At 35.1% G+C, this 11153-nt stretch overlaps 1 long non-coding RNA gene across 1 annotated transcript; it reads right to left on the reverse strand.

The window, feature by feature from the left end:
• Positions 1–579: 579 nt before the first annotated feature.
• On the reverse strand, positions 580–5630 carry LOC118766822. Its single transcript, XR_005002732.1, has 3 exons — positions 5620–5630; positions 4021–4024; positions 580–669 (listed from the first exon to the last, which is right to left on the reverse strand). It is a non-coding gene; the product is annotated as an uncharacterized LOC118766822 (long non-coding RNA).
• Between the last annotated feature and the right edge of the window lie 5523 nt (positions 5631–11153).

Below are 11153 nucleotides of genomic sequence, written 5' to 3' on the forward strand. Positions count from 1 at the left end.
TGTTTTCATTCGCATCATTTCTGATGGTAGTTCAAAGGTCCTTTTGATGACTAATCTACACAACATCAAATGCTCCTGTTGGGTATATTGTGAGAAGTACATCATGTGATTGTTGCAAGGTTGAGGAATGCAGGATACATTTCTCATCACAGTTACTAGATTTGCTATCGAAATGTTTACCTATACATTCTCTGACATTGCGGAGCTGTGTGAAATAACGACAATTACTCGCGCAAACGAAAACGATGTTTTTCATGACTCTATTTTTTAACTATAGTAATATATGTATATGATCTTCTATTGAGTTGTCTGGAGGAGTAACCAATGGTTATTTTGATGGTCTAGTAGGTGATCCACTTTATTCAGATCTGTTAGGGAGGACTTGATGATGTTGAAGATATTTCCATTTTATTTGAATAGAAGTGTGTGTGTGTGTGTGTATGTGTGTGTGCACGAGGGGGTGCCTAATAGTTACTAGGTTTAAGGATATCGCGAAAGGTTTGGTTGGAGGTCCAACATTCAGAGATCTTTTTCAGGGCTTAGAGGAACTGAAGGACTGCTGAAACAAGTGTGTGAATCTGAGAGGGAAATACATAAGTTGAACGAAATCATAATTAACTGATCCTCCTGTATTTTTTTTTACCCGAAGCCAGGGACTTATCAGCACCCCTCGTGTGTGTATGTATATATATATATATATATATATATATATATGTATGTGTGTATATATGTATGCATGTATGTATGTATAAAACGAGAGTTGGGTCTAATAAGTATCAAGTTGCGAATGTCTGTTTGTGCAAATATGTCTGTCAGGGTAAATGAATTTTCTTTCATTGTTATCTTTTTTTGTTTCCTTTAAAGCTGATAAAAATTTTTGGTGGGATTGAAAATGTTGATACAACCTTTCCAGAAAACTCCTTCTAGCATCATCTCAGTGGATGTCTTATTGGTAAATATTAAATACATGTATAATATATATATATACATGTATATATATATATAATATATATATATATATATATATATATATATAATATAGATAGGAGAGAGAGAGAGAGAGAGAGAGAGAGAGAGAGAAAGAGAGATAGAGATAGAGATAGATAGAGAGATAAGAGAGAGAGAGAGAAGAGAGAGAGAGAGAGAGAGAGAGAGGAGGAGAGAGAGAGAGAGAGAGGAGAGAGAGAGAGAGAGAGAATAAGCATGTACGTCGGCATAACGTATATTCATTTCGAAATGTAAAATAATCACTTCAAATGTTACCACAAACAATGAAACAAGCTTCATTGGTTAACCTGACATTTTGTTTTTCAAACCTCGGCAGCTCACAAATAGTATGTTTGGTGTGGACAATTCCAGTAATAATAATAATGCAGTTCAAGATTTAAGAGATGAGGAATTATGTACATAGTTTTCTTTATTTACAACTGACGGATATTTGTCCTCATCTTGTTTGTTGTTAACTCAACGTTTCGGCTGATACACCCTCTAGCCTTCATCAGGTGTCTTGGGGAAATTTCGAACCTCGGTTCTCATTCCTAAGGTATTTTTCGATGTTGTTGTTATTATCATTATTATTCTATGTTTGACTTTTGCTTTACATTTGCACAAGCTGACTCCAAGTTTCACCCAGAGACCTCAAGAGACAACAATTTGGAAGTTCCTGTTGGTGTTATGCGTAGGGTGCCATATATTTGGTTTTGTACTTAGTGTTGTACTAGTGAATGCCTAAAAAGCCATACGAAAATTATGTTTGTTTTAAAACTTGAGATTACATAGAAAGTATTTTGCGTAGGATATGAGCAGTTCCCATGAGCACTATCTTTTGGATTTCTGCCATTTTGGGGTTTCCTGGTATCTGAGTTAGGTAGCAATCAGCCCCTTTTGCTATCACTCCCAGGGCACCTATGACAACAGGTATTGTTTTAGTCTTCAGGTTCCACATTTTGCTGATTTCTATTTCCAGATCTTTATATTTGCTCAGTTTCTGGTAGGTTTTGACAGATACGTTTATATTAATTGGGACAGTCATATCAATGAGGTGGCATGTTTTTTGTCTGAAGTCTTTTACTATGATATCTGGCCTATTCGCGTCTATCTTTCTCTCAGTTTGAATGGTGAAGTTCCAAAGGAGTGAGATGTGGTCATTTTCAAGCACTGGAGGTGGTTTGTGTTCCCACCAGTTTTTATCACGGGGCAAGTCCAGGCTTTTGCAAATTATCCAGTGAATATATTGTGCAGCTCTGTCATGCCTGTTGATATACTCTGTAGGTGCAAGAAGACTGCACTTGGAGACAACATGATCAATGGTTTCATTTTGTTGTTGACATACACGACATGTTGGGCTACTGCCGTTCTTGAATATGTTGACCTGGTAGTTCCTTGTAGGTAGGCATTGATCTTGAGCTGCTATGATAAACCCTTCTGTTTCAGATTTTAAGCCAGAGGCCATAGCTATTGATGTGTCAGGGCTTTATCAACATCTGCATTATTCACTCTCTTTGGGTATTTGCCATTGAAAAGTTTTTCTTGCCATTTATCATTCAGAATATCTAAGGCAGCAGTTTTAGCACGAGTTTTCATGTGCTTAGCTTTTTCTGTGCTTGTTTCTTGTGTCTAATTTCGAAATTTGTTGTATTCGGGATTCACTTAGATATTCCTTTGCCTGTTTTGTTACTGAGTATTATTATTATTATTATTATTGAGTGAGAGAGCAGTTCATGCCATCAATATTATTATTATTATTATTATTATTATTATTATTCAGGTCACTGCTTGGAATCGAGCTCGGAATCTTGGGGTTAGTAGCCCGCACTCTTAACCACTACGCCATATGCCCGTGGGTATATGGCGTAGTGGCGAAGAGCGCGGAAGGATGAAAGATAAAGATACTCTCGGTGTAATACGATCTCAGAAGATAAAAATTGGCAGAGCAAATATTACAAGGTGTTTTGATGAATGCTCTAGTGATTCTGTTAATTCATTGTTTAATTTCTAACTCAGGAACAAGGACATGTAACTTGAGGGGAGAATATAAATGGATTACATCTACCCCACTACTTGGTTTGTACTATTTATTGATCCTCAAGAGGATGAAATGCAAAGCTATTCTCGGCAGTAGTTCAACTCAGAACGTAAAGACCAAGAACAAGTGCAGGGCATTTTGTTCGACGCTCTAATGAATTTGTCAATCCACCGCCTGTTGTCAATACATGGCTAAAAATTATACCTCGTAGTTACAAGCCCATCAGGAAGGAAATATTCTGTGTTTCTGACTTATTTAAGGGGCAGAGGATATATATATATATATAGCTTATCACTAGACAGGGTGTTAACTCTCGGCAGCTATTAGTATTCAGTTATGTGTGAGTGGACTGGACCAGCGAGAAAAGAAAAGAAAAGTCCGGCCTCACTTTCTAACTCCCAGATCACGCAACTTCATCATTCATGCTTACAATAGAGAAATCCAATATATAGTAGTTGTATATATGCGGAGAGAGATAAAAGCAAAATCACACACACATATTAGGGGTAGTGGATTTTCTGTTAGGAAGAAGAAAAGTATAGGTAGAGACAGTAACAGAATCAGTCACATTGGCATATATAAAAATAATGCAAATTTAAAATTCAGAATAACTAGATACTTATTTTAAATGCATAATCTTCTTCCGCAAAGAAGATATTGTGATCATACTAAGATTGTAAATAACCACTTAAGATATTAGCAGGACGCTGCTCTTGTGGGGGACAGTCAGCTTTATGTTGTCCTTTTATATGCGGTCTTCTACTTCTTTATATGCGTTTCTTCTATTTCTTTCTACATCCCCGCCATCATCACTTCCATTCATACCCAATCTCATATTTCTTGTCGCATGGGACGTTACTATGAGAGGCAACGTGTGCAATGTAGAATGAAGCGTTTTGCTCAAGAGAAGAATGCGTCATTTGGTCCAGGAATTGAACTCATAACGTTATGAGAGTGAGTCCAATACTTTAACCATTAGACTTAGTGGTTAGGACCCCCCTGTATATATGTGTGTATGTGTGTGTGTGCATGTACATGTTTGTGTGTCCTTGCATGCGTGTTTTTTTATGTGTGTATGTGTGTGTGTGTGTGTGTGTGTGTGAATATATATATATATATATATATCTGTTGATTGCGGGTGACTACACTTGAGACATCTTGGTAAAGATTGTAGTGTGTAAGCAGAAAACATACAATAGGAGAAAACGAAGAACAATTAACTAGAAAAAGAAAACAACACGTAAAAATCATATTGAAATATTGAAGGTGGAGGAGGAGGAGGCGATCAAACGCCTTCCGAAGACATGAAAGAATTTTTTTGTCTTATAACATTCCAGCTTTAACCCGCTCCTACCGTAGAGCAAATTTTTCGAGTTCTTTCGTTGATTTATTTATCGTAGGAAGACGTGCTGCGGGTTGTTTGGCACTTTTGATACTGTCTTGTGTAATTCATGAATGATTCAAGCATGTACAAACCGAGGTGGCCATCATTCTTTCATACAGTTCAACAGCAGGAACAGAGGAGTGTATGTGTAGTTGGATAAGAATGCGAAGAGAATGTGTGTATGTGTGAGCATGTGTGTGTGTGTGTATGTATGTATGAATTGTAAATGAGTGCAGTGTATGTGTAAGGAGCCATCAAAAGCACAAACACGCAATACGTAAATTAATCTATCCACCAGGCTGCTAGTATCAATTTATGACTGATTTTAGAGTAGCTGATCTATGCTGATGTTTGGAGAGGGAAGAAGGAAATATTTACTATGAGGAGTAGTTAACAAACCATGAAACGCGTCACTAGAGACACGCTCTTTAGTTTTCCACATATAGCATCGAAAATATGTGTTTACATTCGTATTTCACCTGCAGTGATACTTTTAAATATCTAAATTCATTTCAGTTGTCCACATTTCTGCTGTGTCTTGCATCACACACACACACACACACACACACACACACACACACACACACACACACATATGTATATAGTATATTCGGTTAGGAACGTGGCAGAGTAGAGTATAGAGCTCGTCCACCCTCAGAATTACTCAATACTTTCCTCTAGCATAAAATTGAAGAAATTGGAGTCAGCCAGAAGGAGTAAGGTTGAACAGTTATTTTTTTAATCACTACAGTTGTTTCCACCTAATGTGGTTCTCCAAAAGTACAGGTATTTGATTAGGAAACTGTTTGCATAACGTTATTCAGGTGTGTTTCCTCAGGTGATATTCAAGTGTTGTCTCCGTTAGTTTAAGATCTTCATGTAGATTCATGTTGTTTGGCGGTAGAGTGTGTCTGTTGGACACATTCTGCCACCAAACAACATGAATCTACCAACTGCTACAAAATTCTAACCAGGATGGATGGATGGGAGTCCAATAAACACACCCTGCTACCAAACAACATGAATCTACCAACTGCTTAATATACCTATAAAAACCTACCTTCTTATCTATCTTTATATATGTGTGTGTGTGTGTGTGTGCGTGTGCGTATATATATATTTTCTCATATCTATGAAGAAATTTATATAATGCACATATACCCACACACATATGCGCTCACACAACACACGCGCGCGCACACACATAAACTCACACACACATACAGATATATTTATGTTGTATACATATACATGCACATATTTTCCCCATCCATTAATGGGGACCTACACTAAATGTAACCAGCAAAAAATATACACGTACACGCACAAAAAAACACTAATGAAACCACATACAAGCGTTCGAACACAAACATTTAAAACGGTGTGATTGAAACCAATGAACAGAGAATAACATGAACGCAATCAATTTTCGTATGCAAAGAAGACATTTAGTTTATCAACTCATGGTGAATGTTCTTAAATAGTGATATATATTGGGATGTGAATCTTTTTAAGAACATATTCCAACAACTAGATAAACAACCCAATATTAGTTTACTGTGGAATAAAATAGTATTATTGATGTTAGTGCTGACAAAAGTTCATCAGTTTCGCTTCATTGAGTTTCTTGAAACTCATTTAGTTGCTTAATCTGTATATATTGTTCAAGTTTGTTTGGCTCTATTTTCCGTTTATTTTTGTTCTGTTTTTTTTTCGTCAATCGTATGGTACGTATTCATCAGCCTTTAATAACAAACGGTAGATTTTTTCTTCACTATAAACATTTAGTTAGACTTCAGTTGCCGATTCAGTGACGGATATTTTTTATGTAAACGTATAATAGGGTAATCATGGAAACATATATACAATAGTTATTTTAATAAATCCTCTTATGTGTAATTATGTTTATATATATATATATATATATATATATATGTGTGTGTGTGTGTGTGTGTGTGTGTGTGTGTATATATATATGGGTGTGTGTGTGTATGTATATATATATATATACTAGGTTGAGGAAAAAGTTTGTGTGCCGTGTTAAAATAATGATTTTTTATGCAAGAATTTATTCAAAAACAACGACAACAACTATTCTTCAAAATAAAGAGGAGCATTTTCCACGACCTTCTGCCAACGATCTGCAAGCTTTCGGATTTGGTCAAAGTACCAATCCTTCGGCTTTGAGTGGAATAATTCTTGACAGGTTTCTTCAACTTCATCGAATGATTCAAATCAGTGACCTTTCATAAAGTACTGCATTGATCGGAAGAGACCGTAGTAAGATGGAGCAACGTCTGGACACACACAGACTGAGTCACCATTGAACATGACATGAACTGAATGAGCACACACAGCACAAAAATATATAAAGAAAGCATTATTTTAACACGGCGCACGAACTTTTTCCTCAATCTAATATATGTATATATATACTATTTTACTCTTTTACTTGTTTCAGTCATTTGACTGTGTCCATGCTGGAGCACCACCTTTAGTCGAGCAAATCCACCCCAGTACTTATTCTATCGGTCTCTTTTGCAGAACCGCAAGGTTACGGGGACGTAAACACACCAGCGATGTTGGGGCGACAAACACAGACACACAAACGTATACACACATACATACATACATATATATATATATATATATGTGTGTGTGTGTGTATGTATATATATATATATATATATATGTGTGTGTGTGTGTGTGTGTGTGTGTTATAACCAACAATGGTGGCGAAGAAAGAGGGAAAGAGTGAGTAAAAAGTAGTTTGTGCATTTGAAGAAAATCCGCTGTAAGTTAGATGCAGACAAATGTTTTTCAAACGTCCGTTGATAAAAAGTGGAATTTCAGTAGAAAGAATATGTATAGGATCTCCTATTTGTTATTATTCAGACAAAGATTGAAATGCTATGTATGTCTTATTTAATAAAGAAGAGTAAAAGAGTAAAGAGTATACATACATTTGATTACTGGAACATGCAGTTGTGCTTCACAAGTACAAAGCTTAGATTAAAACCGCATTTTGTACATGTTTATATGAAGATATTTATTATGTCCTCAACAATTATGCACGCGTCGCATCACAACACTAAGACAAAATTATTTCACCTCACCTGGCCTTGTTTAAAATCAAGGAGAAGAGCGATAACTATAGACGCCTTCTTTGAAACATCCAGATTATTAATTCCCATTTATGGCAACAATAACTAATAATAACTGTGACAATCTATATAAGCTAGGGTTTTCAGAAAAAGAAATCAACCAACTAACGCACACATTACAAGTACAATTTGTAACTGGAATAGTATGAAATTGTTTTTCTTACATACATCCCAAAGATGGAGATTTTATATCTTTGTTAGAAAGCAACTCATTTCTCAGAGGAAGAATTCAAATAATTAAAAAACAGAGTAGAACATACACATCACGTTCAAAGTACCGGTTCTCGTTTGGTCACCGAAGTTAAGCAACGTTGAGCCTAGCTAGTCCTCAGAAGGGCGACCGTTTGTAGAGGTTAGCTATTGTAAGCATCTCACATTTATAAGCGCAGTTGTGGCTGCGTTGTAATAAGTTTGCTTCTCGACCAGATGGTTCTGGATTCAATCCCCAACTGCATAGCACCTTGCCACGTACATACATGAATATATATATATATATATATATATATATATATATATAATATATATATATATATATATATATATATATATTATATATATATAACATACATACATATATATATTACATATATATATATATATATATATATATATATATATATATACATATATATATATATATATATATATTATATATATAACATACATACAATATATATATTACATATAATATATATATATATATATATATAACATACATACATATATATATAATATATATAACATACATACATATATATAACAGGGCTCTCCGTCGGTTACGACGACGAGGGTCCCAGCTGATACGGTCAACGGAACAGCTTGCCCGTGAAAGCACTCTACAAACACATGTACGCCTAACGTAGTTCTCTGGGAGATTCAGCGTGATAGAGTGAGTTACAAGGCTGGCCCTTTGAAATACAGGTACTACGCAATTTTTGCTAGCTGAGTGGACTGGAGCAGAGTGAAATAAAGTGTCTGGCTCAAGGACACAACGCCTAGCCGGGAATTGAACTCACGACCTTACGATCGTGAGCCGAATGCCCTAAACACTAAGCAATACTTATGTATGTATGTATGTATGTATGTATGTATGTATGTATGTATGTATGTATGCATGTATGTATGTATGTATGTATGCATGTATGTATGTATGCATGTATGTATGTATGTATGTATGTATGTATTTATGTATGTATGTATGTATGTATGTATGTATGTATGTATGTATGTATGTATGTATGTATGCATGTATGTATGTATGCATGTATGTATGTATGTATGTATGTATGTATGTATGTATGTATGTATGTATGCATGTATGTATGTATGCATGTATGTATGTATGTATGCGTGTATGTGTTTTTGAGTTTGTATTTGACAGCTTGGCAACAAGAGTTGGTTTGTTTACATACCATAGTTTAGCAGTTCGACAAAAATACGGTCGAATAGAATAAGTTTCAGTCGATTTGCTTGACTAAACATTCAAGGCTGTGCCTCAGCCTGGCCGCAGTCAAATAAATGAAACAAGTGAAAGAATAAAATAACGTATGTGTGTGTGTGTGTGTGTGTGTGAGACAAGCAACCGCTGTTTGTCTACGTCCTAGTAAGCTACCGGATTGGCAAAAGAGTCCGATAAAATAAGTAGCAGGCGTAAAACTTATGAAATAGGGATGACCATATTCCCTCGAAGTGGTGCCTTAGCATGGTCACAGTCCAACGACTGAAATAAGTACAAAGTAAAAAATAAACATACACCATACATACGCATGTATGTTCGTACATACATAAATAAAAAAGTAAAAAAAAAGATTAGCTGTCCTTCTCGAGCCATACACTTATGAGGTCGGGTTCCCGGATTCTGTAGCGTGTATGTTCCATCCGGGGACGGAACGCCGGTCCGTCACAAAATTACACAATCTTGAAGGCTGAGTAACGTGAAAAGAAGTGCTCTGCTCAACAACAGATCGCATGTCCTGGTCCAGTAATCGAAACCACAACCTTACGATCATTAGTACACCGCCCTAACCACTAAGCTACGAGCCTCCACATATAAACAAGTACATATAATGCATACATACATATACATATATATCCATGGCAAACATGATATAAGCGGGTTTATATTATAGCAGGTCGTTAAATGTTATGCGATAGTTTAATTTTACAAGCAGAAAAAAACATTTTAAAAGGAAGAAAGAAAGGAAAAGAAGGGAATAGTAGCAAATGAAGAGAAGGAAGAAAAAGACATGGATTAGTAATAGAGAAGAGGTAGATGGAAGCTAAAGGCGGGAAACAGAAGCAGCTATCATTTCGTGTAACTATTTACTCTTCCTGTCATCTGTACGTACATGCATACAGAGATACACGTATACGTATACAAGTATATATGTGATTCTGCGTCTCATTGTGTATGTTTGATGGCATGCACACATGTAAAAGTATGTGTACACTTGCGCACGCATGCTTCAATGTTGTATATTAGTTTCAGTATAAACCAATGAATTCATTACTAGGTCATCGCAAACCGACCATTTGATTTAGAAGTTACATAAAACAAGTCTCTCTTTCTCTTGCTCTCAATCTATCTATACGCACAGATTCACATATATATCTGCATATACGTCCATACATATATATATATATATATATATATATATACATACATACATATATATATATATATATATATATATATATATATATATATATATATATATATATATATAATATATAACATACATATATATATATATACATACATATATATATATCTATATATATACATATATATATATATATATACATAGATCTCTATATCTATATATATAAGATCGTATATCTAGACTATATCTCTATATATAATCTTATATATATAATCTATATATATATATATATTATGTCTATGATATAAATATCTTTATATACGCTATAAATGCATACGAGGTGAGTGTATTTATTATTTATGTGTCTTTCGTTTGTGTACATAGTTTCACAGCTAATATATATGAGATTGTGTGCGTGTGTGAGTCTGTGTTTGTCTTTACACATCTGTAGTAACTCAATGTAGCTCGCCACTTAGTTTAACGAAGTGTTAGAAGGATAATAAATAGTGAACGAAGATTACTTGATACCAGATGTCATACAACTTTTAACCATTCACATGCACGCACAAAATTTCAGACACATATACATTCACACACACACACATACACGCGTATAAGCCCCCCATTAGATATTACAGCCTTCATGCGGTTTCCTTCTACGAATTTGCACTCAAGGCATTGGACGACTCGAGGTTTCAGTGGGGTAATAGAAGAATAGAAGATATTTATCCAATCCAAGGTGCTATGAAGTGAGACTGAACACGAAATCACATGGAGATAAAGTGAAGTTGTGAATCACACACGCTTGCTTGTGCCATATACATAATGTGCACACATACATACATACCTACATATATATATATATATATATATATATATAATATATATATATATAATAGAAATATTAAAATTACTAAGTCTCTCTAAAAGAGAACAACGGCAGCGTTCCCGGAAAATATTAGTTATCGCCATACTAA

The sequence above is a fragment of the Octopus sinensis genome, linkage group LG18 (genome assembly GCF_006345805.1).
Source record: "Octopus sinensis linkage group LG18, ASM634580v1, whole genome shotgun sequence".
Classification (NCBI taxonomy): domain Eukaryota; kingdom Metazoa; phylum Mollusca; class Cephalopoda; order Octopoda; family Octopodidae; genus Octopus; species Octopus sinensis.